General features: G+C 32.8%; 1 non-coding gene across 1 annotated transcript; it reads right to left on the bottom strand.

Moving 5' to 3' along the window:
- Positions 1 to 3,021: 3,021 nt before the first annotated feature.
- LOC134381358 (U6 spliceosomal RNA) lies at positions 3,022 to 3,125 on the bottom strand. Its single transcript, XR_010023957.1, has one exon. It is a non-coding gene; the product is annotated as a U6 spliceosomal RNA (small nuclear RNA).
- Positions 3,126 to 8,170: the final 5,045 nt, after the last annotated feature.

Here is an 8,170-nt window from a genome sequence, read left to right on the forward strand (position 1 = left end):
GATCTCAGAGAGGTTTGGTCAGAGAAAGAGGGGATATCCAGCTAATATGAGGAGTCTCTAGTGAATAATTTGAATATTAAATTAATATCACCTATTCATATTCCAAACTAGTGAAGCAGATCACAAAAGTCACACATTACTATAAACACATTTCTTAATAGCTTAAAGTTTAAAGGTGTTTAGGCCCACTGCCCTCTATCCTAATCATGTTATGATTTAATGTTGTTCCTAACTGTCCTAAATTTACCTAAGATCACATTAACATAAATAGTAAACAAATGTCATAATGATAAAAAATAAATAAAAATAAACAAAAATAAAAACAACCATGAAGTTTTAGCCATGGTACTACTTGTGTAATCTCTGGAAATCTCATCCCAAATCTCTATACCTTCTTTCTGAAGTTTCTGAGGGATTTTCAACTATAGCATCCTGTTCCTCAGATGCTCCCAACAGAGGATGATAAGCTCACGAGTGTCTGTGGTGACATACTTTGAAACTTACAAAGGTGTCTTGTCATTTCTCTCCTCTCCAGCTGCTCACTAAACAAGTCCCTGAGTTGAAAAGAAGGTATATTAGTTCATTTTTTGTTGCTTATAAAAGAATACATAAGACTGGGCAACTTATAAGAAAATAAATTTATTATTTTCAGGTTGAAGGCTGAGAAGTCCAAGGTCCTGGGGACACTTCTGGTGAGGGCTTTCTTGATTGGGACTCTACAGAGTCCAGTGGCAACACAGGATATCACATGGTGAGGGCTGAGCAAGAGCATGCTAATATGCTTCTTCTTCTCCTTATAAACCCCCCAGTCCACTTCCTGATAACCCATTAAACCATTAACTCATTAGTCCATGAATGGATTAATCCATTCATGAGGGCACAGTCCTCATAATCCAATCACGTTTTAAAGGCCCCACCTTTCAAATACTGCATCAGGGATTAAGCTCCAACATGAGCTTGGGGGGACATTCAAGCCATAGCAAAGGGACTGAAATCTTTATTCCTGTGTTCAATTCCGTTTTTAGGTCAGAATCAAGTGTAGCCTCAGTTTTCAGAGTACTTCTTTGGCTCAGCCACTTATCATTTTCTTAAACTGATTGTAATTTGACTTTGTCTTTATTTTCAGAAGTGGGCCAGAAGGTAATCTAATTGACAGAATTTCCTGTTACTGTCAACACTATTTTTTTATTCAGATTTTTAACAAATAATTATTCCTTATTTTTTTTACACTCCTCTCTTGTTTCTAAGTTTCTCTTCTACTTGAGATTATTATCTATCTAGATTATATCTAAATAAAATCTATCTAGATTATATCTAAATAAAATCTATCTAGATTATAAATTATCTGTGAGATTAAAAATCGATCTTATTCCTGAGAAACTGAAAGATTTGAGTTTGGTAAATTTAACTTCAATCCAAGAACACTTAACTACTGGTATTTATATGAGTCTGCTCATTCCTTATGCAAACTCAAATCTAACTTGCCCTCCTCATGAGACACCAAGATCAACACTGTAAAATAGAAATATAATGTGAGCCACAAATGTGAGCCACATATGTAACTTTACACCTTTTGGGAGCTACATTAAAAATAAATAAATAAGAATCACATAAAAATAATTTTAATATATTTTATTAAACCAATATATTAAATATTATTTATTTATGTAACAAATATAAAAAATAGAGATATTTTATAGTCTTTGAAAATCCCTAATGAACAAACATTGATGCAAAGATCCTCAATAAAATACTAACAAACAGAATCCAACAACCTATTAATAAGACCATTCACCATGATCAAGTAGGATACATCCCAGGGAGGCAAGGTTGGTTCAACATAGGCAAATCTATGCACCCGATACATCACATCAACAGAATTAAGGAAAAAGATCATATGGTCATTTCAATTGATGAGGAAAAAGCATTTGGTAAATGCCAGCTTGACTTCATGATAAAAACACTTAACCAGTTAGTTATAAAAGAAATGTATCTCAACACAATAAAGGCCATATACAAACCCATAGCTACTATACTGAATGGACAAAATGTGGAGGGTTTTCCACTAAGATCTGGAACAAGACAAGGATGCACACTTTCCCTGCTCTTATTCAACATAGTACTGGAAGTTCTAGCCAGTGCAGTAAGGCAAGAGAAAGCAATAAAGGGCAGCCAAATCGGAAAGGAGGAAATCAAACTATCCCTATTTGTAAATGACATGATCATGGACATAGACAACTCAAAAGCCTCCACCAAAAATTTACCAGAACTAATAAATGAATTCAGTGTAGTGGCAGGATGCCAAATCAACACAAAGATCAATAACCTTCCTATACACCAGTAACCAAATAGACAAAGAAGAAATCAAGAAAGTTATCCCATTCACAATAACAACCAAAAAAAATGAAATACGTAGGAGTAAATTTAGTCAAGGAGGTGAAAAATCTCTAGAATGAGAAGTATAAAACATGGTGAAAAAAATGAAGAGGACACAAATACATGGAAAGATATTCCATGTTCATGGGTTGGAAGAGTTATCATTATTAAAATGTCCCTATTACCCAAATCTACACATTCAACACAATCTCTATCAAAATACCAATGAGATTCTTCACAAAAATAGAAACAACAATCTTAAAATTTGTGTGGAACAACAAAAAGTCTGAGTAGCTAAAGCAATTTTGAACAAAAAGAACAAAGTTGGAGATATCACTTTCTGACTTCAATATATACTATAAGGCTATCTTAACCAAAATCACATGTTACTGCCATAAAAGTAGACAGACAATAGATCAGAATAGAGAGCCCCCAAATAAACCCACACATTTTACAGCCAATGGATTTTTGATAAAGATGCCAAAAATATGCAGTGTGGAAAGGACAGTCTATTTATTTATTTATTTTTAAAATGCAAATTTTATATTGATTATGAATATTCATGAAATACAAAGCAGATTGCCACCACTCATGCCCAAGATGTGATGGCCAGATCCATACTTGCAGCATTTCCATTACTACAAGTAAAATATGGAACGCTTCATGAATTTGCGTGTCATCCTTGTGCAGGGGCTATGCTAAGCTCTGTATCTTTCCAATTTTAGTATATTTGCTGCCGAAGTGAGCACAGGACAGCCTCTTTAACAAACGGTTCTGGGAAAACTGGATATCCACATACAGATGGTTGAACCCCTATCTCTCACCATACATACAAATTAACTCAAAATGGGTCAGACCTAAATTTAAGACCTGAAACTATAAAACTACTAGACAAAAATGTAAGGGAAACTACATGAATTGGGAGTGGACTGAACTTTTCTGAGTGAGACTTCAAAGGCACAGGCAACTAAAGCAAAAATACATAAATAGGACTACATCAAACTAAAAAGCTTTTGTACAGCAAGGGACACTATCAATAAGGTAAAGAGACAACCTACAGAATGGAAGAAAGTGATTGCCATCTACACATCCAACAAGGGGCTAATATGCAGAATATATAAGAACCTTAAATACAACAGCAGACCAAAAAAAAAAAAAAAAAAAAAAAACTCAATTAAAAATGGGCAAAGGACCTAAACAGACATTTCTCAAAAGAAGACATACAAATGTACAGATGGCCAACAGGAACATGAAAAAAAAAATGCTCTACATCACTAATCATCAGGGAAATGCAAATTAAAACTATAATGAGATGTCATCTCACTCCACTTAGAATGGCCATTATCAACAAGACAAAAAATAACAAATGCTGGTGACGATGTGGGGAAAAAGGAACTCTCTTTCATTGCTGGTGGGACTGTAAATTGGTACAGCTGCTGTGGAAAACCCCAGGGAGGTTCCTCGGAGAACTAAAAATAGATTTGTTTATGACCCAGCTATCCCACTACTGGGTATACACCCAAAGGAAATGAAATCGGTATATCAAAAAGACACATGCAAATCCATGTTCATCAAAACACTATTCACAATAACCAAGAGATGGAATCAACCTAAATACCCATCAACGGATGAATGGTTTTTTAAAAAAACTGTGTTGTATATACACAATAGAATATTATTTAGCCATAAAAAGAAATGATATCCTATCATTTCCAGCAACATAGATGGAACTGGAAACCACCATGTTGTGAAGAAAGTCAGGCACAGAAAGTCAAATACTGTATGATCTCACTCATACATGGAATGTGAAAAAAAAAAAAGTGTGGTTCTCATAGAAGTAGAGAGCAGGATAATGGTTATTAGATTCTGGGAGGGGAGGGGGGGAGTGTGGAAAAGAAATGGTGGACTACCAGGTACAAAACTGTGCTATCTACTCTGTGTGAATCATTGTGCAGTATATGCATATATTGAAACAACACACTGTACCCCACAAATATGTACAAGTAAATGTTAAATAAATAAACAAATAATCAGATAAAAATAATTTAAATCATATATTTTATTAACAATATATTCAAAATACTATTTCAATATGTAACAAATATAAAAAATATTAAGGGATTTCATGTTTATTGAAATTGAGTATGTATTTTACACTCATAGCACATCTCAATTCAACCAGCTACAGTTCAAGTGCTTAATAGCCACATGTTGCTTGCAGATATTGTACTGGATGATGTAGATCTGCATGGTCCAGAACTATCTCATTTCAAACTGACTCAACAGCCTTAAACTTGATCTAAAAACTTTAATACTTTTAAAAAATATCCAACTTCCATATACCATGTCCAGTGACGGACTTCCCACACCTTGAAAAATGGCTTTCTCAGATCAATATGTGCGGTCATGCTATCTGACATTATGAGCTTTTTTTTGCTTTTTTTTATTGCAGAAAAAATATTTCTTTTTAATGCAATTATTTTTATAATTTACTACACAACTAGGAAAAAGGGTTTTGTGTGTTTTTAATTTACAAGATTAGTAACACATTCTTAGTGAAAAAGTCAAACACCTAGACACATATAAATTCAAAAGTTAACATGCTTTCCCCTCATACTCCTTATTCTTTTCCCTTGTTCAAGATTTACAATATATCATTCTAGACCTCTTCCTATATCAAAGAGATGTTTAGAAAAAGGTATTAAATACCAGATTCATTTACAAAATTTTACGTAGGTTTTCTTCCCCTAAATGAGGACAAGTAGGTTCACTAGCAAAATCTCATGCATAAACGCTATCAGAAACATTAGGTTGTCTAACCCAAGGCATTGCACTCTCCTCCTGTTTTGATAACAGAGCCCCTGTTTTGTCTGAGTGTCCATTCTCACCATTCTGCCTTATGCAGAGAAGAACTAAAAAGTAACATGGAAAAAAAAAGTCGTCTTTTTCTCTTGGAGCTTGTCGTCTACTTGTGCTGCCTGCAGTCATGTTGGGACTCTGAAAGGAATCAGCCTAAGGAGGCAAGTTAACATATAGAGAATAAGAGGGCAAAATGATCGACAGAACCCAGATCCTTGGTATCACCTCAGAGCTGGTGCCTTCCTAGCGTGTGAGATAATAACCTTATTGTTAACCAACTGTTACTTGTGTTTTCTGTTACTTGAAACTTAAAGCATCTAAATTGATACAAAACGTAAAGGAAAATGTTTTATAGACTTTAGTAAAAATAAAATAGGAATGACTTTCATTAGTGAAATAACAATTTAAACTACTAGTTCTTGAGGAGGAAGTTTTAATTTTCTGTTACTTTATTTCTAAGTGCCATTCACACATTTTAACTTTATTTTAGAGTTACTGGCAAAGAGTAATTCTCTAATGAATAGATAAATAAATTCAGTTTTATGGCCAATAGAAACTCAGATAAGCCAAATGTAAACACAACATCAGAATTGTTTATTTTAAAATTCTTTTGTGTGAATGAAAATCTTTATTGGATTATATGATATCACAGGACCTCTTGCCAACAGGAAGTTATAATTGTTTTTTTTTTATTTTTTATAGTGTGGTAATTTCGTTCCTGTTAAATTACTAAGGTCTGCATATTGCTTAAGGCATTTATCCTGTGCTCCACACTCCAAGTTTGAAGAAAGGAGAACATTAAGAGTATTTATTTATATATAAATATTTTTATGAGTCAATAAATATATTTATCACATATGACAAATATTTACAAAAATAGTTTTAGCTACAACTTTGTAAAGCTGAATTCAAATGTTCTTTAAACATTTTTATTTAATATATGTATAGAAATTAAGAAAATATTTTGAGTAAATTTAATGGGATCGAATCAAATTATGTAAGTGAAACGTATGAAACCACCACTTTTGTAGGCAAAATAATAAAATATTGGAAATTTCATATGATTTGAACTAAAATAAACATTTAAAACTTTTTTAAAAGTACAAAAATTTTTTAATGTATTTCAAAGTTTTTTTTAAAAAATAACAATTAAATAAGTGCAGGCTGCTATATTATCTACATTAAGAAACCAAACTGGAGCTCTACTTGATAAGACAGCTGTAATACAGCAAATGGGATCGATAAAGTGAGGATTTTATTATATTTTTTAATTCACATCAATTTTTGATATGTAGTTCTAAATCAGATATTTTTGATCCAGTATAACATTAAACCTGCCTTGTATGTACAGTTACACACACACACACACACACACACACACACACACACACACTACAGCTAAAACAGTGCTTTGTAAATGTAATGTTCTAACTGTGGGAACAAAGTATTTGCATACTAACAGCATGGCAGTAATATATTAATGCATATTTTAATAGAGGTTATAGAAAGAGTAAGTTAAAAAGTCTGTCATAAACTTTAGAAATACTGCATGCAGAATGCTTTTATCTTAAAAATATCATTTATACGTAAAAAGATAAAATTGGAACTTCTTAGTTGTTTTACAGCTCTACCTGAGAATTATTATTCAATGTCAAAGTCATGCTTTATGCTAAGTGTGAAAAGAGGCTAGATAAAATTAATATATACTTAGGTTTACAGTAGTAGGTATGTTGAGGTAATAACATATTTTTTTGCTATATTTACAAAGCATTAATTATTTTCAGCTTTAAAGTACTGTTGAGTCTATTCTGTATTTTTAGTATTTTCTCTGGCTTATGTACTGTAATTTTAAAATAACAGGCCCAAATTTATATATTTTTTCTGTTTCCCCCCACCAATGACCATTACCCAGATTAAACTAAAAGACTCAAACCTTTTTTGAACATTACAAAAATATTTTTGAGTTAGATTTATCAACACTTGACGAATAATTGTAGAAAAACATATTTAATGGAGAGAGGAAAGTGGTAGGTTCAATTTGCTATTCAAGAGGACATAATAAGGAGCAAGCAGTTGATGTTTAGGCTTGGGATTCAGGAAAGTATATCAGCAGAAGGTACCAAATTTGGGAGTAATTGCCACAGAAGTACTAGCTTAAATATAGGGAGTGGATAAAACAACTGAAGGAAAACCTGGTCAGGGAGGGAAGAGAAATAAGAAAGAAAGGTGTCTTGAAGGATGAGAGAAGCAGGTGTTTTCAGAAGAAAGACATGAAAAGGTCAGTTAGCATACATACAGCCAAGAGATCTTTGTAAAAGGCAACAAAAACATTCATTGGGGGAAAGACTGCCACTTCAATAAATGGTGCTGGGAAAATTGGACATCTATATGCAGAAGAATGAAACTAGACCTGTACATCTCACCATATTCCAAAATCAACTCAAAATGGATTCAATACTTAAGTATAAGACCTGAAACCATAAAATTACTAAAATAAAATATAGGGGAAACAGTTCAGGAAGTAGGACTGGGCAAAGTCTTTATGAATAAGACCCCCAAAACACAAGCAACAAAAGAAAAATAAACAAATGGAATTATATCAAACTAAAAAGCTTCTGTACAGCAAAGGAAACAATCAACAGAATGGAAAGACAACTTATGGAGTGAGAGAAAATATTTGCAAACTATAGATCTGACAAGGGATTAATATCCAGAATATATAAGGAACTCAAGCAGCTTCTAGTAAAAAAACAAATAATCCAATTAAAAAATGGATAAAGGAGCTAAATAGACATTTTTCAAAGGAAAACAAACAAATGGCCAACAGGTACATGAAAAAATGCTCAACATCACTAATCATCAAGGAAAATGCAAATCAAAACCCCATTGAGACATTATCTCACCCCAGTTAGAATAGCCAGTATTAAAAAGATCA

Source organism: Cynocephalus volans, chromosome 6, assembly GCF_027409185.1.
Source record: "Cynocephalus volans isolate mCynVol1 chromosome 6, mCynVol1.pri, whole genome shotgun sequence".
NCBI lineage: Eukaryota > Metazoa > Chordata > Mammalia > Dermoptera > Cynocephalidae > Cynocephalus > Cynocephalus volans.